This window comes from Eurosta solidaginis, chromosome 2 (genome assembly GCF_040869045.1).
Source record: "Eurosta solidaginis isolate ZX-2024a chromosome 2, ASM4086904v1, whole genome shotgun sequence".
NCBI classification, from domain to species: Eukaryota; Metazoa; Arthropoda; class Insecta; order Diptera; family Tephritidae; genus Eurosta; species Eurosta solidaginis.
The window spans coordinates 39979553-40006523 of NC_090320.1; the positions used below are offsets into that span (position 1 = coordinate 39979553).

The 26971-nt window shown below is 31.5% G+C and overlaps 1 protein-coding gene across 15 annotated transcripts in view; it reads left to right on the forward strand.

Annotated features, from left to right (window-relative positions):
• Nucleotides 1-26971, forward strand: part of LOC137239601 (early estrogen-induced gene 1 protein) — a 384687-nt gene that overhangs the window by 197587 nt on the left and 160129 nt on the right. Inside the window, exon 1 of one of the 15 annotated variants that reach the window (XM_067765085.1) lies at nucleotides 18094-18733. The exons of the other annotated variants lie outside the window; for them this stretch is intronic. The gene's annotated coding sequence lies outside the window, so the exon portion shown is untranslated. Of the gene's footprint in view, nucleotides 1-18093; nucleotides 18734-26971 lie in introns of those variants that run through there. 15 annotated transcript variants of the gene reach the window in all.

Sequence of the window (26971 nt, forward strand, 5' to 3'; positions counted from 1 at the left end):
AAATACTTAATGCGTTCAGCGGCGCATTCATATGGCTGAGTGATTAAAGGCATCTGCCTTTACACTAGTAAAAAATGTGAATGTTGGAGATTTCAAAAATATGTCCTAGTAACCATCGCCGTTTGTAAACTTTGCAAATTTTCCTTAATATCAATAACAAAAACAATTGTATAAAGCAATATGAGCATGTCTCGATAATAAAATATAGAAAAAAATGTCTTACAAAAATAATGACAAACTTAAAATTTTAAAAATTTTGTTTTTTTTCAGAATTTTCTATATTTTAGAAAAATTTAAATTTCGCGATAATTCCAAAAAATTAAAAAAAAAAATTTAATTTTGTCATCCTATTTTCTGTATTTATTTATTCTCTTGCTTTATATCATAGAACTTTATCATCCTGTTTTCGCCTACATAAAATATTCTTGCTAATATTTGTTTGCTGTCAAGATGTCAGCTGAATTGAATGACGTGAGATGAAGATAAACAGGCAAACTTTTTCGTAGAATTTTCTGTTCTCGTGTTATTTTTTATTTTTTTCAAATTACATATTGCCGTATGCCAGAAACATTAATTGGTCAGAACTGTCACGTACTTAAAGCGATATCCAAGGGTATAACTGACTGCCTTTAGTTATTGTAGGAATTCGGAATGCCTTTACAGAGAAGAGCATGCCCCTCTTTTGCTTAATCCCATGATGTCAAAAATTAAAGGTGTCTTTGTAGAGCTAAGTCCCCGATGTTGAGTTTTTGATTGCCTTTTGTGCTTTTCCTTGAAAAATCCCTGCCATAATCACAATTTTTTATTATATTAATATACTGAGTAAATTAATACATTAACTGGTAAATTGGATAGTTATTTGCTCAATTAGTAGATTAATTTACTACTTAATCGAAATTTTCTGAATAATGCACTTCAAACCAGTTTTCATGTAATAGTTGAATAGGTAATTCATCGAAAGCGAAACAAATGTGATTTATTTCTTTATTCAAACGTATGCTTTATCAAAAAGTCAAAAAGCCGACTTAATGAAATTATTCGATCGACTTAACTAAAGTTGAAGTATGCGGTAATCAAATATTTTTAGTTGTCAATTAAGCGCGTAGCGCCAGTCTTTTTTTAAGTTAGCTTTTCAAGACTGGGGCATTCATTCATTCAAAATACCCCACAATTAAACACAATTGAATAATTTATTTAAAAGTCATCTTAAATGTGCTTCAAAGTCCCTCACTACCTCCCTCAAATAGCCCATCATCAAATATCTTCGAATTTTCGCAACCACCGCATTGCTGACATCATTTCCTTGCATTTTTATTGCTATTGTTTTTTTTTTTTTGCATTCCTGTAAATTAAATGTTTATTTATTTTCGTTTTAGCAATAAAATAAACAATTTATATTACATTGTCTACAGAGAAGCCAAGCTATTCCAAGTTTTTCACTCTCAAGCAAATGTAACTCATTCGCACTGGTGTGCTTCAGGATGCTTTCAACACATTTGCTCCTCCACCATTATTTCCCCCTACGCTTTTTAAACTTTTCAGCGTAATTTTGTTTGCATCGATTTTCAAATTTTTCGTAATCGCTGTAAACGCTCGTAATTATTTCGTGCATTTTTCGTCATTGCCCCCATACGCCTCGCACTTAGATCCCCAAACCACGTATTGACGTGTGGCTTATTTAGATTTTTTTTTATATTACAGTTTCACCCACGTCGCCGCTGGCATCATTTATTTTAACAACTCATTTTGTGCGCTTGCCTTTTAGGTTGAAAAAGAATGCGGAAATTTTTTTTCTGTTTGCCTAGTTTTCCACTTCTCTTCCGCGATTTCGCACACACTTTCGTCGTTTCTTGCGCATTGAATGAGTGATTGTTTCATTTCGCAGCCGCCCAACATACACCGTTGGCGTCGCTGGGCCTTGACAAGTGTTTATTGGCTTTTGATTTTGTTAATTTTGTTTTTATTTTTTTAAATTTATTTTAAGTTTTATTTATTCTTTCCTAACTTTTTTTGAGTTTCCTTGTTTTTATTTTGTTAGGCTTTTTTTCTAGAAACAATCAGTAGACTTGATTGATTTCCTCCAGTCCTTTTATTTCTTAATGACAATTATTATTCTATTTAACTTTTTTTTTGCATAAGTTTTACTGTGATTCCACTCAATTGCTTGGGCGTCGGCATTCTGGGTTTTCTTTTTTTCTCACAAAAATTTAAATTTTGTTAAAAAACTTTTAATTTTTAATAAAAAATCAAGAAGTTTTTGCAAGAATAAAGTGTAATTTTCCAGGGATGCACCTTAACATTAAGCTAATCGTTTATCAAAAAATTTCCACCGTTTCCGTTGAAACACTTCGAAATATTATCGATAAAGAAATTAACAAGATAAATTGTATCTCGTTTTTAACCGAAACGAAAAACTTTCGTTAACGTTAAAAACGTTAACAAAAACGTGATACTTTATGTTTGAATTGTGCTGGCAATGCTATATCCATGGTGAAGCCGTAAGGTGGTAACAGCGAGCGGACATACACTCACAAACTCCATGTAATTTGTTTCTGTAATTCGTTGGTGGTAATGTCAAAAATACTCTGTGAAATGTTCGTACTGTCAAAATTCACGAGAAAAGTTGAAATCAGCTTGGCTAATGCTTTCATCTTTAATGACTCCGCCATCAATCAGATTTGCCAGCATAGTTTGAAATTAATAATCGAAACGAAACAAAATCATTTCGTTAATTTGACGTTTTTAACGTTAATAAACGAAACGAAATGACTTTGTTTCGTTTATTAACGTTAATTATCGTAACGAAATGATATCGGTTCGTTGGTTAAGCATGCTTGTAATTTTCTATGATTTTTTTTTTAAGTTAAAATTTTCTTGAACAAATTTCCGTACAAAAATTGCAAATATATCCCAAAACTTTAAATTTTCTTAGAAGAATTTAAATTTTAAATTATTTCAAATAAAAAAAAAATCATTCTAACAAGTTTTCTACAATAAATCTTTAAGGAAAAACTATAACTTTCTCACAAAACTTTTAATTTTGTCACAGAAAACCAATTTTCAGTTAATTTAAATTTCGTATGATTTTTCTTAGCATATTTTAATTTACTCAAAAAAAAAAAAAATCAAAATCACGTTTTTTTTAAATTCTTGATTTTCTCACAAAACTTAATTTCGTCCAAGTTTTTAGAATTCTGAGAAAAAATTTAGTTTTTTTACAAATTTTTTTCCCAATAATATATTTATTTTATTTCACAAAGTTTAACTTTTTTACATTAACTTGCAATTTTAAACAAAAAACTTAAATTCTCAGAAATTTTAAGTTTGTCACAAAAAGTTAATTTAAAAACAAACTTTAAATTTTCTCAAAAAAGTTTGAAAGGTCTCGAAAAAAAAATTTTTTTAAGACTAATAAAACACTGAATTTTCTTTTAAGAATTACATTTTTTCATGTAAATTGACATTTTCTCATAATAATTGTTTTTTTTTCTTAATAATCTGCAAAAGCTTTCAATAATCTCACACAATTTTTTTCCACATAATCTTTAGAGAAAACTCACATAACCTTTAATTTTTTTCAAAGTTTTCGATTTCTGAGAAAATTTCAATATTTTTACACAATATTTTTTATTTGTCACAAAATTCTTTTTTTCCTGCACAAATTTAAATTTTATTTACATAAGTATATAATTTTTCACAAAAACTCATTTTCTCAAACTTTTAAGTTTGTTGCAATATTTTTTACTTTCCACAAAAATTAAAAATTAAATAAAATTAAATAAATTAAATAAAATACTTTGAATTTTCTCACAAAAACTTGAAATTTCTCATACAAATTTAAATTTTCTCAAAAAAATTTAATTCCAGTTTTTACAAAAAGTGTGGTTTGTAAAAAAAAATTTTAATTAATTACAGAATTTTTTCTCAAAAACATTAATTTCTGCACAAAAACTTCAATTTCTCAAAAAAAAAAAAAATACATTTTTATTAATTTAAAATTTTTTTTATATTTTTGTTCATTTATTTTATTTATGTAACTTTGCCGTATAACTATCATTTGAACAAAATGCTCATATGAACGACGATAGATAAACAAGCAAACATTTTTTAAATTTTTATTCACGTTATTCTCTTGTATAGCAGTGGCAATTTTTCATCAGATTCCGTAATTGAGTTCTTCTATTTTAAAAAAAGAAAATTTTACAAATATCTCAAACTTTTAATATGGATTTCGTGGAATTTTTTTTAGTTGGTACTTTTTTATTCGAATCAATTTGTTATAGGTCTCTTAAAATTCGCATCGCTTTTTGACATTTTTTTCCGAAGGGTGTTTAAAATTTTCTCTTATATATGTGGGACTGGGTTTGCTTAAAATAGATTGATGGCAACCCTTTCTCAAATGTCAAATGTCGTTTTATGGCCTGGAGCGAGCGAAGTAAAAACGAAGAGGGGAAGTAAACGACGAGTATTAAAACCGAGAAGACGTGCGCTGTGAATTTCATTTTTACTTTTCAATATTTCAATTCATTAAATTTTTCATTTAAATTCAATATCTTTTAATTAAAATCGTACATTTTATTTAAACATAAAATTAACCAATTTATTTAACCTTTCAAGGGAAAAATAGTGCAATTTCATTTTTTCTCGATTTTTATCGAAAACACATCAGTTAAATTCTTTTTTTATTTTCCATATTTTATGAAAAAAGCTCTATGAATTTTGTAGGTTATACATTTCAAATCAATCTCAAAAACGTGTTCGAAAAAATTTTACGAAAATTTCAAATTTTTAATATGGATTTCTTTGAAATTGTTTGAAGTTTTTTACCCGAATCAATTTTTGTTGTTATAGGTCTCTGACATCGATTTTTTAGCTTTTTTCCCGAAGTGTGTTAATTTTCTTCTTATAAATAAACCAAATTTCATTTTTTCTCGAATTTTTTCGAAAATATGTTACTTAAATTCCTTTTTTATTTTCTATATTTTATGAAAAAAAAAAAGTTCATTTCGAAAAAATTTTACGAAAATTTCAAACTTCTAATATGGATTTCTTTGAAATTGTTTGAAGTTTTTTACCCGAATCAATTTTTGTTGTTATAGGTCTCTGACATCGATTTTTTAGCTTTTTTTCCCGAAGGGTGTTAATTTTCTTCTTATAAATAAACCAAATTTCATTTTTTCTCGAATTTTTTCGAAAATACGTTACTTAAATTCCTTTTTTATTTTCTATATTTTATGAAAAAAAAAGTTCATTTCGAAAAAATTTTACGAAAATTTCAAACTTCTAATATGGATTTCTTTGAATTTGTTTTCAGTTGGTAGTTTTTTTTTCTTATACGTCTCTTAAAACTCGCATCGCATTTTTAACATTTTTTCCGAAGGTGTTTCAGATCTTTTTCCTTATAGATAAAAAAAATTTCACCTTTTCTCTAATTTAAAATTTTTTTTTCGAAATTCTTTTTTAAATTGGTTTTTATAGTTTCAGTTACAAAAATCCAAGAAGTTTTCACTTAAAATATCGAAGATACTAACAAAATTTATTAATTAATGAAATTTTATAAAAAATTCCCAATGCTTGTTTCTGTTCACTGCTGTATTAGATTGGTATTGGAAGAACACGATTATTGACTCAAATACCGAAAATTTTAGAAAATGTATGCGACACTGAAATAAAGTATATTGAACGCGTTCCTGCATAAAAAGGGTATATATGTAGGAGGGAGTAGGTAGGCTCTCACAGCTGTTTTCGTTTCATATTTTATCAATGACTAACATAACCGCTTAACAAAATGTGCATCCTCATTAAAACAAATTGATTGTTGCCATTCTAAGGTAGCACAAAATAATTTATTGAAAAGCAAACAGCTCATTGGCGCCAACGGTGCTTAGAACACGTAATTACTAACCCTCGCGCCATCTAATGTCCTTGTCAAGCAATTTTCTAACTAAAGTAAGCTTAATTAACTAAATTCATATTAACTTGTTTAGGTGCTGTAATGGGGTTGAATCAACTGAGTCATTGGTATGCTTTTGAACTAAATAAGAATACCAAAGCACCTCTTCTGTATAGTTACTCTGCTGCGTTTCTCTTAGTTTCTTAGTTTCATCTCTTTGAACTTCCGCCCGACGTAGACCATTGTGTATTGTGCATTGAAATGTTATTTAATTATTGCACTTTAATCATTCAAAAACAGTTAAGTGCTACTTTTCATTCACTTCTCTCAGTCTGTCTCGCCCTCCCTTTTTGTGTTATTTTTGTTTTATTCATACCTGTAATTCCACCATATTTTAATTTATTTCATTTATATATTTGCTTTCCTTTTAACTTTTACTCTTCTCCTGTTGAAACAACTAGCCAATCACTCGAAGTTTCAACGTTGAATGCAATCTTTTAATGGCGGAAATCATAAAAAACTATCAATGCTTGTAAGTAAATTCATTCATTGGCGTCCTCTTGTCTCACAAATATTCTCAGTGATGTTAGTCATGAATGCGCACAGTTGGATATCCTTTCAATGCCAAAGGCCATGTAGAGATAGGTAAGGTTGAACTGGCCGTTCCGTCAAGATCTCACATAGACTGAGTGAGTCCATTGTGTTAGCAGAAGTTTGTTTAACGAACAAACTGAAAACCCCTATCAAAAACCAGGTTCTGTTATAAAAAACTCTTGGCAAATACCAGAAGCTCTCTAGGACCTATGCCACTGACAGCTTCCGCTTTTTCATTTCCATCTATTACCATATGCCCTATCGGGCTTTTTTCCAGAGATGGCTTACACTTTATCACAATTGTAGATGCTGTGCTATGCGAGATTGTTGCCTTAACTGCTGCCTGGCTGTCCATATAAAAAACGACGCGGCTGCAGTTTAAGCTATTTTATTCCAGTGTTTCTACCGCTTTGGTTACGGCTACTACTTCCGCTTGAAAAGGACTACAGTCAACTGCATGCGCGGTTCCAGGGGGGGAAGAGGGGGAACTTGTTTTTGTATTGACTGTAATGAAGTATATAATACTAATCTACATAGTAGTTTCTTATCACACAACGTATTTTTACTAATTTTAAATTTTTCTTGCTTTTTTACGTTATTATTATATAAATTTAAAAAAAATGTCCCCCCATGTTGTTGTGTTAACAGTTATTCAGCCCATTCAATAGATGCGATCACTCAAAAATTGTCATCTAAGTTCTCTAACGGGATTCCAATGACTCTAGCAGTTTCAAGAGGGGTGGCCCATGAGCTGCTGTTAGAGGCGTAGGTTTCACAATACAATTGAAAAGATGGTTAATGTCAAGTGCGGATATATTGCATGTAGGACATATATTACATATGTCAGGGTTTGTTCTGGACAAGTAAGTGTTTAAACTGTTGTGTTTATCTTAGTAGTCTGATTTCTTCTTCTGTAATGATTTGATAGCTTATATTGATAACGGGGTTCACCGAGCGCGACCTAACAAAGGTGTTTACCGATTCTGTGTGGATTAGGCTTAGGACCTCGTTATGCTTCTCAGGATCAAACGGCTGCATAGGTAGGTGCCGGATCTCTACATAGTGCTTACATAAGATATTTCCTTATCCCTCTTGTAGGCGGGGCTAGATCAAGCAGTTGTGTGCTAGGGTGTCCTGGTTTTGCGACAATTTAGCAAAAACTCTCTGTTCAACATTTCGTTATGCTCTTTTGCCTCACTATGCAGATTATGTTAAGGGGTCATAAAGAGTCATCCCATGGTAGTTCTGATTGTAGCAAGGCCTGCTGCCTTTAAGAGTGTGTGTGTGCTTTTTAAACGGGTTTATCGCCGCTAGATGGCGCAAGTATCGAGATATACAAACAAATCGTATTTGTGGTCCGATTTGGTCCTTATTTGGAACACATAATACATACAAGAATAGAAAGAGACCGATGAAGAAAAACGCCGCTAGGTGGCGCAAGGATCGATATATTTAAAAAATCGTATTTGTGGTCGAATTTGGTCCATATTTGGAACACATAATACATACGTGAATAGAAAGCGACCAATGATGTACGATTTGGCTCATATTTGGAACAAATATTACATACAGTCCGGTATAAGTGACATCAAAATATTTTGGAGTTGGAGGAGGGACAAGCATACGTGGCGCAGAGTCAAGTAAAGTCTTTGGAAGGATTATGTATTGAGGACTTAGATTGTAACAAATTGTCAGGAAAGAATCCTTGTAATAATGAGTCACTAAATGAACTTAATAGAATGACAAATAATAGGCAATTAAATAAAGACTAAAAACCTGAAAATCAAATAATTAAAAAAAAACGTTAAGTTAAACAGTTTTGTTGATAACAATACATACATAAGTAATAATAATACTAAAAGCTAGAAAATAATTAGGTATGTCCTAGGTACTAGTCATCATACTCCTCATCAATCTAGGGCGTTGATCAGACAATTAAATAAAAACGTTGGACGCGTCAAATTTCTATTGATAGTTATATATAACACCAACTGAACCTTAATAAGGTTATGCTACACCTCACATTTATTTATCTTTTCCTTAAGTGATACCGGCAAGAGACTTGAGGATTTTGTTACGGCTTTGTTTTTTTGATACTTGCATCGTTAGGTCGTCGACTTTTCGCCTATTATATAGTAATTCCGAAAATTTTCGTTTTTTTCTTCATATTTCCATTTATATATCAATCATTATTAAAATCGTCTTAGTTTATAATCCATAATAATCTTTACCGTCATATCATTTATCAAAAAATTGCTTATTGAACGCCAACGTTCTATATAGCTATTAGGGTGGGTCGATTTGTATGGACGAAAGTTAACCGATATCGCGCCATCGATTATTCGATAGGATTTGGGCTCAGGAAAAAAAGTTCCACTATGCATAACCCAAAAAAATTATTTTGGACTTTTTTCGACTTTGATTTTTAAAGTTTTTTTCATGATCTACTAAAAAAATTTTCACATGTATACCCTGTCCGATCCAAAAATGTCCGCTAAAAACGTATATTTTTTTTTTCCAAAAAACTGTTATTAGCTGACATTTTTGGGTCGGGCAGGGTATACATGAAAATTTTACAATCCAATGAAAATTTTTTAGTAGGTCATGAAAAAAACCTTAAAAATCAAATTCGAAAAGAAGTAAAAAAAAATGAAATTTCGCAGGCTCGAAAATTATTTTTTTGGGTATGCGTAGTGGAACTTTTCCTGAGCCCAAATCCTATCGAAAAATCGATGGCGCGATATCGGTTAATAAATCGACCCAGTCTAATATGTATATCAACAAATATTTGTTCAACCTAAACACTGTAAAAGCTTACTGATTAGATAAATTCACAGCACCGTCGACCTTCAACTACATACATACGTCAATGTACTCGGCACAAATAAATTGTAAAAAAATTTATTTTTTTAGACGTACAAACAACAAAGTAACTACTTGTATTTGTATGCTCAGCGTTAGTAAACAATAAATAAATAAACATACATACAAATATAGCACAAACATACTTATATCCCAAAAAATTAACTGATAAGTAGCCCGGTAAATTCAAGTGAAAACTAGCGAACTTGAACCTAACAGTGGCTGCCAAGTTTATGGTCAAAGTTTATTTAGTACGTGTGTATTACATTAAGTAAATATTTATTTTATTAGCCACCTACGTGGCGCAGCGATAAGCGGAATTTCGTGTAAATGAAGTGATGAAAAATAAATTGTTGAGTACCTGAAATTAGAGAAACAAAATTGTTTGCCAATGCTGCTTATTATTAACAAAACATACGTAGGTAGATTAACGCATTGCAGGTGTAACTGTATACGCAGTTCTATTTACGAATATACATACATGGATACAGAACAGTGCGCGAAAAGAGCAGCAACAATTTTTAACAAATTCTTTCACTTATTTTCTAATTAATTTATTTTCGTTAGCTTAAAAAAGCAACTTCGCAAAGTTCGAAAGTTTTCGAAAAAATTGGAAACTTCGAAAAAATTTCGAAGATCTTAAAAATTAAAAAACTGTTCTGGCAATTTTCAGCAACATTTTTGGTACGCAGTTTTGTATTCCATTAATCTTTAAAAAAATAAAATTTTGCTCACTTTGTATGAAAAAAAAACTAAAAAAATAAAAATAGATATGTATTTTCGAACAAATTCGGAAAATTTTCGAAAAATGTTTAACTTCGAAAATGTTTCGAAGATCTTAAACTCACAAACTCTACTGTGAATTTTCAGCAAGTTTTTTTAGGACGCAGTTTTGCATTCCATTCTACTTTCAACTTCAGCAAAAATTCACAAAAACCAGCGGAATATTTAAGCGGCTTTAAAGTATTGCTTGGCAAAATATTTGTTTTATCGAATTGTATAACCAGCTATACAAAAATTTCTGAAACGATTGCGAACAAAATTTTAAAAGTTTTCAAAAAAATGTAAACTTCGAAATTTTTTCGAAAATCCTAAAAAAATCAAAAAATTTACTCCGAATTTTCAGCAAGGTTTCGAGTATGCGATTGTGTAGTCCATTAAACTTAAAAAACTTAAATTATACCCCATTTTGTATGGAAGAAAAATCTAAAAAAATACTCAAAAATAAGTGCGAATGTTGATAGAATTTAGTACTTTGTGATAGTAAGTTTTATTGGATTACAAAATTTGCATATTTAAAAAGTTTCGGCGTGTCTAAATAAAAATATCCAATATGTCATAATTATTTTTAAAGTAGTTTTTCCAAAACATTTTTGAAATTGGTATGCATGACCATGAAAAAAATAATAATAAATGTAAGGCGCGATACCTCCGAAAAGATCTAAGGTCGAGCTTCTCTTCAAATTTGCGTCGTGATCCTATTTCCTACAAATTGGCGAGATGGCACCTACTTGTTTAATGCCGACTCCGAACGGCATCTGCAGGCAGATGAGTTTTCACTGAGAGGTTTTCATGGCAGAAATACACTCGGAGCGCTTGCCAAACACTGCCGAGGGACGACCCCGCTTAGAAAAATTTGTCTAAAGTTTTTGATGTTGCTTTTTCCGGGGCGATAATCCAGGATATTCGGTGTGGTAGGCGGAGCACGCTACCATCACACCACGGCGGCCGCCTGCATGGCCATGAGCTAACATTGAGCTAACGTTATTTTCGATATACAATTAATTGACATTTTTTTTTACAATTAACGAAAATAAATAATCGATAAAATAAATGATAATATTTCTTAAAAATTTCTTGCTTCTATTATTGCGCACACAGGTGTACATATTATGTATATTAATACGCCTTAGGTAATTATCAGTACAATAAACTTTAGTTCTCACAATCTATTCTGTTCATACATACGTATCTCTTACTCGATTTCTGTGGCGTGTGGCATAAAAACGAAAAAAACTAAAAACAACGCATATGCATGTATTTTTATCTGTAAAAATTTTTCTATTCCCGCAATTGTTGTCTTTGTAATATGAGCGCTATCTGACGCCCACTGGCACTGGCCTTTGTTCTTGGTAACGAAGTTCAATAAATAAAATAAAAATGCTTTAAATGTATCAATAAAACAGCACAAAGCAATGTTGGTATGTGTTTTTTTACAATTGTCACTTCAATTAAATAACAATATACATACAGACAGCTGTGAGTAGGAAAATAGCAGGACATTTTTTTATAACTTTATCAGTTTCTTTCGATTTTATTTCTTTTCGTTAATTTGGAAAGCACTTAAATAAATTTTCTACCGAAAAAAATGTAAATGAATTTCGAAAGTGGTTTCGAAAAAATTCGCAAATCGCAATAGTTTAATAAAAGTTTCATAAATTTTTCGTAATTCTTACTTAGAATTTTTGAGAATATTTTTCATTAGCATAGTCAAGTTAGAAAACTCAAAATACGCTTTGGTTTTTAGGTTTTTTTTCGATTTTCGTTCATGAAAAAAATAAAATTATACACACTTTGTATGGAAGAAAATCAATAACACTTCTCGGAGAATAAATATTTAAAAAACAATGCGAATTTTGGGGGCCCGCATCTCCCGGTCTTTTATAGTACAAAACATTATTACATGAAATGAAATAATTAGTCAAGTTTTCTACATTAAAGCCCTAATTGAACTCAATCTTCCATACAAAATACAAATTCTTAATCTCAATATTGCTTTATTGAATCGAGTGAAAAATCCTGTCGGTTTTGCTTGGTGCTTCCAATTTTATTGTCAATCTAACAAATGACAATCAAAAATAAATTATTTCCAATAACACAAGTATACACGGTTTTGGATCTAGGCAACTAAAAGTGGTTTTTAAGACAATTTATGACATTGAATCCGATTCTTCATTCCGTTTTTTAAGATTGATTCTAGTTTTTAATACAGTCAATGAGTTCATTTTTAAAGATGTTTGTCAAATAATATTTATTTTATTAACTTAAAAGTAACAAATCAGAAATGAAGATTGGTGGAACTTTGCCTTTTGTATTATTTAGTATCTGTTTCGCGTATTAGGGTCCAACAGTAGTCGCTCTTCATGCCTTCATCCCAAAATCCTTGGTATCGTCTTTCAATGTTGGCTAGATCTTGGTGCAGCCGCTCTCCTTGTTCGTCGCTCGTATCGCCCAAGTTTTCGTGAAAAAACTCGAGATAGGAATGCAGAAAATACATCTTTAGAGACATTCTAGCTCCAATCTTTCGAAAATTTTCCAACATATCGCCAATAATTTCCTTAAAATGAGGGGATTTGATTACCAAGAAAGTGGTGAACGATATTTAGAAAAGATGCCCATGCGGCTGCTTCATCGGGCGTTAAACATTTTGTAAATTTTTTATCAGCCATTCATTTTCTAATATCAGGTCCGACAAATATTCCTTCTTTGATTTTTCATATGACAATTTAGGAAACAACATGACTTAGTGCTGAAAAGCCGGTCCTTCGCGGTTTAATGCTTTGACGAAGTTCTTTATAAGGCCTAGTTTAATGTGAAGAGGTGGCAGGAAAATGTCTTTTGGATTTAGAAGTGGTTCAGCGGAGACGTTTTGCTGTCCAGGGTCATATTGAGTACGACTTTGCCATTCTTTTCTCACATAATGATGTTCAGTTGCGCGGCTATCCCACGAGCATAAAAAACATCAAAATTTTGTGAATCCAGATTGCATCCCAGTTAAGATACCATTTACCTGTTGAAATAAATTTCGGTATCCATGACTTATGAGTGTCTGCTACTCTGAAACCAAAGTAGTGCAGATACGCATCTTTGAGCGCATTTCTTATTATTTTGCCACTTTTTTAATCATATAACAACCACAAACGTAACAAAAACACTTTGAATCAACTTTGCAATACTGTCTCTGCATTTTTATTTGCTCTAATCACTTATATTATTTTACAGTTACAGTTGAAATGGCTTATCAAGCAGTGCCACTATTTAAAAGCTGCTATAACAGCACAATGGTGCTATCATGCGAGAACTCGGAAACTAGAATCAATCTTTAAAAACTGAATGCAAATTCGAATTCAGCATATCTAATATAGTTAAGAATCGTTCTTATCTGTTCAGATCCAAAAGTTGACCTGAATTTGTAAACTTGTGTAACTTACGAAAAATAGAAAAACACGAAAAAATTCAAAATTAAATTTTCGCTGCTTTTGCTGCAAAATATAATATTGCTTTTTCAAAAATAGGTACATATTCGGTTAGGTGCAGCATCTTTGGGTAGTTGCGCATGCATTTTAATTTGATTGTATGTATAGTTAAGAAGGAAACGGCTGCTTTCCATTTTGACTATTTTTTGTAAAAACGAAATATTTTTTTGGTTCTGCTGACAGATGTTCGCTTAATGAAGCAAAATTTCATTAAATAGAATTCTGATTCGATTAAGTTTCTGTGTGAAAACGGTGTAAAATTTCTAAGCAGAATTTTCGAAACTTACATCAAGATTTTCAAACAAATCTTGAAATTTCGAATTTTTTAGAAAGCGTTTATGGAATTTGATTGCATAATTTTCAATATAAAATTTATTAAAGTTTTTTATAAAGCCTACAAAAATAAATAAGAGAATATAATAACTGCCAAGATCGGCTTATAATTGTTGCTGCTATTTCCTTTTTCAGAGCTGTATGTAAAGCTAAGTAAAAAAGAATTTCCCTTATCTCGTTGTTTGTATGCACTTAATTTTTATCATTGACAACCGAAGCTTGATAAAGTGTTTGCCGTTTTTTTGTAATGCACTGCAATATTTGAACGGTTTTTATGCAACCCATTAACCCTTTTTTTGTTTCGCTTGTATTTATTGTTTATGGGCTTTATCGTCAGATTTCCAAAGCCATTTGGTTCTTTGATTGGTAAAGCTCCAACTGATAAGAGTTCCCTTTTATAATTATTTCATGTTGTCACTAAAATCTAAAAGCCATAGATTTTAGTTAAACTCTTCGAAAGTGATAGACTTTTGGTTGGCTGATATAATAAGTGAAAATAAAGCTCTAAAGCTACTTAGTGCAATGTTTTGTTTTTGGGTAAAAAACTCTTTGAACTATTATAGATTTAAAGCTCTTGAACATAAAGACGTCGGCTGTCGGGCCTTCTAACGCTCTTTTGGGGAAACATACAGTTAGATGGATCATAGAATAAAGTCGGTCGACAAACTAGCAAAAACTGGATTAAGAAGCTCAGCCCATCTGAACATAATACTGCTCTTGAGTGTTGTATCCTTCTATTTAGTCCCTTCTAATCTACATATAAGCAGTTCTTATTTTCTTACTGTTATTACTTTCTTCATCATATTGGGTTTGACAAGAAAAACATAGAGTCAAATATTGTTAAAGAACGGAAACAGAGAAACAAAGAAACAGGGAACAAAAGGGGGAAATGAAAAATAAATGTATTTGGGACAAGAATAGGAAAAGGTAGGGAGGATAAGTATGACGGAGATGACGTTGGTGACAGTGATGAATTGAGGTCATTAACTAAGAAGAGAAGTGAGACCAAAACAAAATTCTAAGCTAATTTCAAGGTAAATCCGAAAACAAAAACGCTCACAAACGCGAAAGGAAGTGTGAGCTTTCAACCCAAAGGGGATTTTCAAATAAATTATGTGCGTACTTTGGCGAATGCGTAGTGAAATTTCAGCAAATTTTAAACAAATTTCCCAGACAAAGTTTTAGGAAAAAAACGCAACCGAATTTTTCGTAGGTCGACCCTATAAGAACGAACGCGATTACGATACAAAGTGATGGTATGTCATCAGCTGTCATGCTTTTTCTTGCGATTTTTTTTATTAAAATCTGGTACTGTGAGATGACAGTATGCGAAACAATGTAAATTTTCGTTTGATTTAACTTGAACTTTGATATCAACTTGCCCAGACCAAAAATAAGCTGAAACTATTTGACATGGACTAACCAATGCTAGTAATATGTTATCCCGTTTATTCCATCACACAAAAATAACGAAATATATTCATAAATATTCTAGCGAATTTTAGGAGCTCTTAATTACTCTCCACCATCTGTTAAAGTTCGAATCGCTGAACTGTAGAATAAAAAACTCAAATATTCAGTATAGCAAAATGTTCTTTATTTACAACTCTACTGTACAATTACAATACTCGCGTACTTCACTTGTAGCGTGCTAAAATCAAACTGACTGATTATTCCTCAGTTTGAGCTGCTTTTATACTCTCATTTACCTCGTTTGCTTTTCCCCCTAGGGTCTACAACATTCACAAACATCCCTCTCGAATAATTGCTTGTATATTTCTCGTTATGTATCTCATAGTTTGACATTTAGCTAGAAACGTCGTAGCAGCTAAAAAAAAGTAACAATTAGCTGATAACCTTCCACAATCTGTATGGTTTTGCCATAATGAAACTGTTCAGCTAGTTGAAGCGTTTTTTTCAAGCTCGCTTGGAAAAAAAAGCAACTTATGTGTGGCTGCTTGCTTTGCTGTCGTTGTGCATTTTGTTTAGCGGCATAGTGACGTATCGAACTGCTAATATTCGCCACAATATAATAATCTCTATACCACGTCAATACCTTATATTGATTAAGGTGCGGCGGATATATCTACAGTAGCGAGCAGAAAAATAGCAGTCGCACTTTTTTCTTATTTCTTCACCTAAATTCTTCTTTTTTTACTTTCGATATTTAAAGAAATAGCTACTATAAATATTGCAACTGAAGCTTTGAAAACAAATCTCAAAAACGTTTATTTTTATTTTTTCTCTAAATTTGTTTGACGATACAGTTTTGTACCCAAATCAATAGAGGCTAGCCAAATACATTTTATAAGGATTCTAAAAATTGGTATTGGTTTTTGACAATTTTTTTTCGAAAGGTGTTTTAGATTTTCTTCCATACGAAAAGTGCTTAATTTTTTATATCGAAGAAAAACTAAAGCATCCTTCGAAAAAAAATTTTCAAAAATCAATGTGTGTTTTGAGAGACATAAAACTTATAATACTTTTTTAGATTAAAATTGTTTGGGCTACAAATCTGCAACGACGAGAAAAATTCAGAAAATATCAAATAAAAAGTTCGAGACTTTCGTAACATTTTATCAAATTTGCGAATTTTTTCGAAAACGTGTTGAAAACTGGTTTGTATAGTTTCAGTTACAAAGTTCATAGAAGTTTTTGCTTAAAATATCGAAAATGAAAAAAGAAGAATTTTATCGATGAAGTTTCATAGCAACTGCTGCTGCTATTTTTCTGTTCGCTGCTGTCTTGATAATTTTATAGCTGCTAGCTTTTTGTAGTGTAAGATTAATTGAGATTCTACTTTTTTGGACATTTTCTTGTTATGCTGAAACTTAATTAATATTTATAACTACATTATTTTAAGAAAGATTCCGTAATGCTATTTTAGATAATAATATTTATGCATGCGCATACATTTGCCGATAATTTTCTATTACTCAAGATTCCTGCTTTCTATATAAACTTTTGTATGTGCATCTTAGCCGATAGTTTGAGTCACCATCTTCTCTTTAATTTTGAGCAGCTGAAGCTTTCATTTCTTTGAAATATTTTCAATATTGATGTAGGTAATTATATTTTTTTAAAGTAAATTACTAAATTTAAATTCCTTCAACTTATTGCGGATTTTTGGCATTTCCTGTTTCTATTTTTTTGTTTTCAATTCATTTGGTATGCACATGCACATATAAATAGTATACGAGGTGTGTTCAAAAAGTATCGCGAATTTTGAATTTTCGCGGGTTACGTATATTCGAATTTTGATTTTTTTGTGGCTTTATGTTGATACTCATGACTCTCACTTATGCCGGCAAGCTGGCATTTTGAATATTCACTTAATTGTTGACAGCTGCTTTGCTTGCACGTGTTTTGGCTCATCTTCGATTTTTACCTATTCAAAAAAAATGGATCCAAGAACCTCTATCAAATTTTGTGTGAAAAACGAAATTAAGTGCGCGGATGCATTCCGAATGTTGACTGTGGCATACGGAGAAGCTACCTTGGAACGAAACAATGGTTATTGATTGTACAAAATGTTCTAATAAGGCCGAGAAGATGTGAACGACGAAGAGCGTGCCGGACGCCCGAGCACTTCAACAACAGACGAAAAAATTGATGAAGTGAAGAAAATGGTATTGACCAATCGTCGAATCACCGTTAGAGAAGTTGCTGAAGACCTAGATATATCGATTGAATCGTGCCATGCGATTTTTATCAATGATTTGGGCATGAGGCGGGTCGCCGCGAAATTCGATTGCTCAATTTCGACGCGACTTTTTGGCCAAAAGCAACACACTAATGATGCCGCAGCCACCGTATTCCCCAGATCTGACTCCCTGTGACTTTTTCTTGTTCCCTAAACTGAAGAGGCCCATGAAAGGACGACGCTACGATTGACGAAATAAAGACGATATCAAAGGAGGAACTGAACAAGATAAAAAAAATGATTTTTTGAAGTGCTTCGAAAATTGGAAAAACCGTTGGCACAAGTGTATAATATCTCATGGGGATTATGGATATTCATGGATAAATAAATAAATTTTGAAGAACACACCTCGTATGTGCGATTTTGCATTTAATGTTTTTATTAGCCATGTTTTTCTTTTCGTTTTCATTGTTGTTATTATTATCAATACAGTCGATTTTGCCGGCACCGCCTTTGCCTGCTGATTTCACCAATGTTAGCTCATTTCGCTAATTCTATCGGTTGGCGGAGGATCGGTTTGTGCCATTTCGCGTTCGATCAGCTGCTTTATTATTTTATTCTAAATGAGTTTCGTACTTCTTTGGTTCTATCTTTTGTGCGCTAAAGATGAAAGAAAAACAATAAACAATTTAGCAATAAATTGACTTGCTTTTTGCACGTCGCGAAAGTATGTTGTGTAGTTTTTTCCAAGAGTTTGGTGTGAACACCGAACGCATGAAGTGATTGAATTTTAAATGTATATTTTAAATTGTTCAAAGGTTCATACATACACATGATTGTGAAATTCTAGAATAAACTTTATCTGATTGTACGAGTACGTGCATATAATGTATTGGTCCTCTAATTATACATATTCCGCGAGCAATAAGTTAGTATTGATAACGACTGAAAGTTAGTGTGACTTTTATTTTCATTTTCGAAACTCATATTTTAACTCGATAATAAAAAATATATATTTTAACTCGAGAATGAAAACTCAAATATTAAATAATTAAAAAACAAAATAAGCATTAGTGAAGAAAAAATTATTCCAAAATAAAAAAAACAAGTGAAATTCAAATGAAACGGAGAGAATAAAGCAGGTCAAAGAATGTAAGTGAACACCCACGGTGCGCCTGAACTGAGTTTAAATGAGAATTTCGATTACTAAGAGTACATTGATATTAGATTAAGTCACACACTTAAACACAGCGATGGTTTTCGAGTATTGGGGCTCGATTCCATGTAATTAAATGATATCCGCCAGCTCTTTTAACAACTCTGACTTTATTTAATATCAATAAAAAATTATTTTGTTTTGCTGGGTTGAGCACTTCTATTAATCATAACAACGTTTGTTGTTGGTTTTGCCAACAAATGCTCAACCAAAAAATTACAAATTGGCCCAACTACAGATATAAAAAAAATATTTTTATATCAAAATTTGCTGACCACAATGCACTAATCCCAAAAATAAAAGCATCTTAGCGACTTCTGAATTAGTAATATGTTCGTAGAGCATCATTTAAAAAAAATGGGTTTGAACCCCTTTAGATAAAGGAGAAAGTCCTGCCCTTAACTCTGCGCTACTAGAAAAGGTTGTAGCATTTGCCAACTAAGCAAGGGAGTCCTTGAAAAAAACCTTTGAATGGAAAAAATAGTTTATTACTCAAATATTTTTTGAAGTTCGAAGATTGTATGTAAGTTCGAAAAAAAAGAAATTGGTTTTCAATTCAAAAATTATTTAATTATTCGAAAATTAATTTTCGAAAATTAAGTATTCAATTTATTTTGATGTTCATAGATACCTTGGCGGTTGTTTAAAAACTCGAAAATCTATATAGCATTCAAGCATTCAATTAAGGTTTTTAAATTAAATATTATCAATTTTGAAAACTACTTCATGCTTTCAAAAATTCATTTTAAAGCGGATTATATTTTTTGAATTCGAAAATGTACCTCATCTTCAAAAAATGGTTTCAACACCGATAACTAATTTATTGTTTTTAAAGAGAGCGTTTGAAATAAAAAATGTGTTTTTCGAAAGCTAAATAAATAATAACTGTTAATTTTTCCAGTGTAAAGAGAAAGTGAAATTCGATTATTGATTTAAAATTCGACAATATGTTAATAATTGTGCTATTTATGATTTACATGGTCCGTAAGTGTTAAGCAATTTGATAATGTATACAAAAGTTCAAAGTTGATTTGAATTCGATAATCGCTTTAAAATTCGTTGATCGAAATTAAAATTTGCAACCGATTTAAAATTCTAAAATCCATTTGAATTTCGAAATGGTTGCGTTAATTGGCTAAAAATTCGATGATTGATTTAAAAGATTCGATCTGTTTAAGATTCGATAGTTTATTTAAAATTCACCAATTAATTTCAGATTCGATAACTGATCTATAACTCGATTTTTTTTTGAAATTCGACAAAGTGTTATAATGGGAAAATGTTTAAAATTTTTAATTAATTTCAAAGCGGGTAGTTTTTTTTTTTTTTTGAAATTCGAAAATAAATGCTATGTTTGAAAAATGCTTTCAATAGTTATAATTTCGAATTTTGAATAAAAATGTGACTTTGAAATAAAAAATTTGCTTTAAATAAATTTTTTTATTTTCAAATTTCAAAATTTCTTAGCTCTTCAATTTGCCAATGAAAGTGAAACTCGACGATTTCTACAATTGCTTGAAAATTTGATAATGAATTCAAAATCCTGTAAAAGTATCTACAATTGCTTCAAAATTCTATATTTGTATTTAAAATTCGATAATTGATTGATTTAAAGGTCTATTATCTATTATTATAATCTATTGAAAATTCGATAATTGACAATTGACATCCAACAATTCATTTTAGATTCCATAACTGATTTGAAATTCGAAAATTTGTTCGAAATGTGTAAGTTTGATAGTTAGAAAATTTTTTAAATTTCGAATATTCTAAGTTCGAAATTCGAATTAAAACTTCCAAAAGAACATACAGAAAATCGGCTTAAATTTCAAAATTTTGAATTTTTCCGTTTACTTGACCATTATTTCGAAATTTTGAAATTGGTATACAATTCGAAATTCAATGTAAAATTCTTCATCATTTTTGGAATAATTTACTTGAATTCGACAAATTGTTATATTTACAAAAAAATTGCTTAAATTTAGATTATTTCTCTAGTAATTCGAAAATTGACATAAATATGAAAACATGGACTTAAAATACAAACCTTCGTTTAAATTTGCAATTTCTTTGACTCAAAGCTTAGCGGTGGCATTAAAAATGTTAAATAATTTCAAGTTCGAAAAATTTTACTAAAATTTAAAAATTGCAAAAAACCATTTAATATCATAAATTGGAACTTTTTCGATGAAAGCAGAAAAAATGTCCAGTCAATTGAAGAAGCTATTATTAAATAAGGAAAAAAAAAGATAATTAGTATTAAAAATTAGTCAGCGTCATTCATACTCGAATTTTTTTCATACATTTGCTGAGGACAACAACTTTTCTTTTAAAAAATGCTAAAAAGCTTTACCATTTTTTGGCACATGTCTATGAGTTCAATGTCATTTGAAATTAAGGGGAAAGCAAATAATTAAATTAAAAAGCCGCTTTGTGTTAAAAAATCAGCCTGCTTTCAGCTTTCAGCAGATTGAAATTGTTGCTTTTATTGGCATTTAGGGGGTTGAACGGTTCTTTCATGACCATCGACTGATATTAAATATTTGCTCATCTGGTTGTTGCTGACAATGTAAATTATTTTATTTTCCTTATAAACGCTCCATTCTGCTGCTCAACTTGTAATAACGAATTTAAAATGCGTTGTTTTCGAAATCGCTGGATTAATGTGAATGGAAAGGACAAAAATACAAAACCATAAGTAACTGTTAAGTAAAGCAGTTCAAAAAATACTGGGCAAAGACAGGTCAAATTGTTTATACTCACAGCAACGAGAGTATCAGCCAAACTCATTAAGCTAAACTGGGAGGACGATCTCTCTCTGGGTGCTATATGGTACACTGTAGTCTACGTTTTAGTCTAAGAAAGTTAAATTTATTCGATATTCTGCCGCTTTTGTGAGCCGGTGGGTAAAACGCCGGTTCACATTCTCTGCGAATGCTTGGCACTGGCATGGCAGAGACTCTCCCATCTAGCCATCGTTACTCTTAATCCCCTCGTGATATAAAATAAAAAGTCTGAAGTGTTACTTAAATATATTAGGTCGTAATAATAATAATTGCTATTGACACTAGCAAGCCATTTTTTTTTTTTCATTTTACGAAAATCTCTAACTTTTGAGTTCTTGGAATATTTTTAAACATGCAGTTCCCCCTTGCGCAACTCTCTTTAGTTTAACGATTGAATGGACTTGGAGATTTGCTCATCTCCGTCAGCTCTACGTTTACGGCCACCCACATTGTTGGAAGTATTAGGACCGGTGTTGCAATGACGTGCAATGTGACCTGGGTTGCCGCACTTGAAACATTTCATAACTCCCGCATTTTTCTGTTGTGATCCCTTCAGTGCTTCCAAAATTGTGTCTACCCGATCTGGCCTTTCCACTTCCACACGATGGGCTTTGTACGCTGGCTTGCTTAAAAGAGAGGCTGTTTCGTGAGTCAGTGCATGGGATACCGTTTCAGCAAATGTCAGTTTTGGGTTTGCGTATGTAGCTCGCTTCGTTTCCACGTCCCGTTTATAAAACTCTGGATTTTTACCCTCTCGGTGTATTCCACGGGTGCGTCCGCATTGATTTTTAAACATTTTTTTCCCGAAAACTGTTTCACACTTTCCTCCATATAAAAAGATTTTCCTACTTGAAAAAAAAAAATCCAAAACCAATGCTTGTTTTGAGAGACCTAGAACTTGCACTTTGTAAGACTAAAATTGATTGGGCTACAAAACTGCGTAATCAAAAAAAGAAAAAAAAAAAACAAAAAATATCAAAGAACACATAGAAAACTCGAAGTTTTCGTAAAATATTGTCGAAACTTTCGAATATTTTCGAAAACGTTTTTGTGATTGTTTCGCATAGCTTCAAAAGTTTTTCTACCAATAGCTAAAAAATTTGATATTTTCTTGTTCGCTGCCGATGTATTAACAAAAATTCTGTCCTCACATTTTCTTTCCACAGCTTCCTTTGGCGTCTGCTCTCTTTTAAATTACTTTGAAATGTGAAGTACCTTTCATAAATTCTGCTTTACGAAAAGTTAATTCCCTTGCGTATTCATTTTCATGCTGAAACTGTGGAAAAGAGAATATTTAATTAACTCAACATCGAAAAACATTATCATAATTCTCAGCTTTAAAGCTTTGCTTTTGTAAAATTTGTTAACTTAAATGAGCTGCCTGCCTTGTCGTTGAACTTTTTAAAGTGCAAAGTATGCACAAGTGAACTTTAAGGAAGTGTAAGGATAAACTCGCTACTTATGCCATTAAAACATAAAGAGGAAAAGAAAACAAAAATTCCCTGAACTAAGTTGCTAAGAGCCAGCAGCCAAAATAGCGTAAAAATTGTGCAAATAGTTTAAATAAATTTATGCAAAGGCATTTAGCTACGAACGTGTAACAAAATTCTTTTTGTGTTTCTATTTTCGCTGATCTTAGTGACTGACTTGCACAGTAACCTTTAAACTTTGTCAATGTTTTTTTCCTGCACGCTGAATTTTTATATTTTTAGTAACTAAGTAGGTATGTACATATTTAAGTATAAAATATTGTAAGTTGCTTCGCTTCAACGGCACACTTTTACATTCAACATCCTTGGCAAAGAAATTACTTTACGAAATGTGAACCACACGAGTATATATAATTTTCTACTCTTACAAGATACTTCTTTAGTTTTTCACATTTTTTTCAAAGCTTTTGCTTATTGTCTGCTGTAACTGCCACTGGTTACACATATTTCTTTGTTTTTTGTTTTCGTCTTTTTGCTTTGTTCTATTGTTTGTTTTTTGTTATCTTTCTTCATTCGTTTTTTTTTTTTCTCAACAGTTTTGCAGACTTTGTGTCACCTGGCCAAATGCCAAATCGTTTGTTCTCAATCCGTTGGAGCATTGAAAGTATGGCCAATTAGCGCTTCAGCTAAACAAGTTTTATGTTTATTTATTTTTATTTGTGGAAAGGAGTATACACAATTTTTTGTGTATTTTGGTACAAAAAATGAAAATAAAAAATAAATAAAAAAAATTTAAGTACTTCCTTTATATAAATGGACAAAAATCAGCGAAAAATTTCTCCTTATATAAAGACATATTTTTGTTAAACTGTGATTCTTAAATCTTGACATAGAAATTGCAAAAATATTTATGAGATGTAAAAATATAAAAGTGGAGCGCACATTACTTGGATTGGAAAGTTGGTAGGAAAGGAGATGTTATTAGTCAATCAATTGCGCTCCGTCTTTATATTTTTACTTCTCAAAAATATTTTTGCAATGTCCATGTCAAAATTTTCTAGTCTAGCAAGAATATGTCTTTATATAAGGAGAAATGTTTCGCTGATTTTTGTCCATTTATATAAAGGAAGTGCTTAAAATTCTTTTATTTTATTGAAATAAAAAATAAAAAAATAAGATTTTTTGTGCGCGGCAGCCTCTAAAAATTTTTCTTTGCAGAAAATATCCATTTTATATATCATCTTCGCTTCTAATTACATTTTTAAATCGAAAGGAAGGTGCTCTTGTAAATGCTGCGTTCTCTGTGTGTGTTAAATTTAGCCTAGAAAAGGTGGAAAATATTACACTCTTTCTACGGATACTAGACTTAGAGAATTGCCCTAATAAATTTTAATTTCTATAATAAAATTTATTCCATCAAAATTTTTTGATATATATGAAATATGTATATTTAGTTTGGTGCTTCAATCCAAAATCACTCAAAAATGTAAAATATTAACAAGCACCATTTAAAAAATTTACACCCAAAAACAAATTCCTCTTTATTATCTTTTTGTTGAAACATAGACAGCGCGAAATTTCCAAGAATCAATAGGTACATTACATACAAATATTGTTGGGGTTGGAGCTTATAATATTTTTTTACACTTGCAAAAAAAAAACATCATTAAAAATATAAAAACCAAATTAAATGAATAATGTAATATTTTTTTATAAATGTATATAAGCTAAAGAAATTGAAAAAATAAGATATTTATTAAACAATTTTCATAAGTAAAGAAAAATTTCTTTCATTTAATAAATTTAAATAACAAATTCCATAAAATAAATAAATTCAATTGTGAATACAAAATTTTAGAGTTCCCAAATATAATTAAGAAATTGAGAAAAAATTTAGAAATTAAAAAAAAATTTAAATAAAAAGGAAATTAACAAATTATTCGATATAAACTATTTGCATAAAAAAAAAAAACAAATAATAATAAAAAAAAAACATTTTAAAAGAAAACGTAGTTAAAACATAAAAATATTGCAATATGTTTTTTTGATAAATTAAAGAAAAAATAAAAAGGTAATATTTGAAAAAAAAAGAATTTTAAAAATTAAAAAAGAATAAAAAATTTTAAAAATAAAAAATTTAAAAAACTAAATTAGGGTGGTCCTTATATATCAAATTAGTAATTTCTCCAGTCTCAGGGTCAAGGTCTAGGTATAAGTAATCGACAAATCAAAACATAAATTTTCGTTTTTTAATAATTAAAATTTATAACTTATTAAATTTTGATGAGCTCGGGGCAGTTTCAAAAATTGAAACACAATTTAAATGTTTATATTTCAATTTTATTTGGTCGATATTTCGATCTCATTCTGAGATCATCCTCCGGAACTGTGGACAAAAACAATAATTAGTTAACATGTAAACAATTTTCAAACCCTAAACATAATACCACTCACACAATTGAATATGTTTTACCGACTAACAAGATGTACGAAAAAAGAAAGCGTAGAAGACAAATAAATATGAAAATATAAACAATTTAAAACACCGTAAGTATAAACAAAAATCTGCGAAAACAACAATACATAGAATGACGAACAAAAAGACATAATCATTTGCATTAACATACAAATGTACATATGTACATATATTGGTCATCCCACTGCATTTGTTGTGTTGAGCTGCAATTCTAACTAGAACAGTGTTGTTGTCTTAAAACTAAGTCGCGGTAAACACGCGCCAGCTGATCAGTGTCTATTTTATAATTCATTTTCTTGTCATTAGGGGTGTTCGTAATGTGCAGCATCTCTAAAGTATATCTTTTGCCGTAATTTTTCTCCTCGTGTAAAATGGATACATTATCGAAATCGGGATAATGCCCGGTATCTTTGCAATGTGATGACAATGCCGTCTTAATTTCACATTTGACCTGTGAGCGGAAATCCTTATCTTGAGTTTCATTTTTGTTGTATACCTTATCGCATAAGTGGGACCTGTCACCATTGCACGGAATCCTGTAAACTACATCATTGTAGTTAGGTTAGGTTAGGTTGGGGTGGCTGCCCGAGGGCACACTTAGGCCAGTAGTACTAGGCCCGTTGTGATACCACGAAAAACACCGTTACCTCTCCTCTTCGAACCATTTTGAGGACCTGATGAAATCTACCAGGTCCTTGACGTCATGCTCCACAACCTGACTCATAGTATCAAGAAATGGAGCTCCCAGAAAGCGCTGCCGTGCTCCGCTTAGCGCTGGGCAGTTGCAAATGAGGTGAACCACCGTTTCCTCCTCCTCATCTTCTTTACAACTCCTACAGCACCGACGATAAGGCGCTCCTAGCCTTTCTGCATGCCTACCTATGAGGCAATGACCCGTTAGTGCCCCTACAAGTGTGGAAATTGTATCCCTTCTTAGGTTGTAAACGTGACGGGACCTTTTAGGATCCCATTTAGGCCAGGTTTCTTTCGACGTTCGACATCCCGGTGTTTGTAGCCATCTTTCGTCGGCTTGACGGTAGATGTGCTCTTTTAGCATTAGCTTGCATGTGGACAGGGGCATACCTAAGCGTTCTTGTCCAGGAAGAACCTGCTTGGTTGTACCCTGCCTAGCGAGTTCATCTGCAATACAGTTTCCCTCGATATCCCTATGTCCAGGGACCCATGTGAGGTGTACACGGTTCTGTTGAGCCATCTCTTGAAGAGATCGGCGACAGTTTAGTGCTAGTTCAGAATTGAACGAGTGGGAGCCCAGGGATTTTATGGCAGCTTGGCTGTCGCTGAAGATAAAAATTTCTTTGCCGACAATGTATGTCCCTATCCTAGCTGCGGCTTCCATTATGGCTGCAACTTCTGCCTGGAATACACTGCAGTGGTCGGGTAGTCTGAATGAGAGCTGGAGGTCAAGGTCCCTTGAGTATACTCCACCCCCAACTCTCCCGTTTAGCTTGGAGCCGTCCGTGT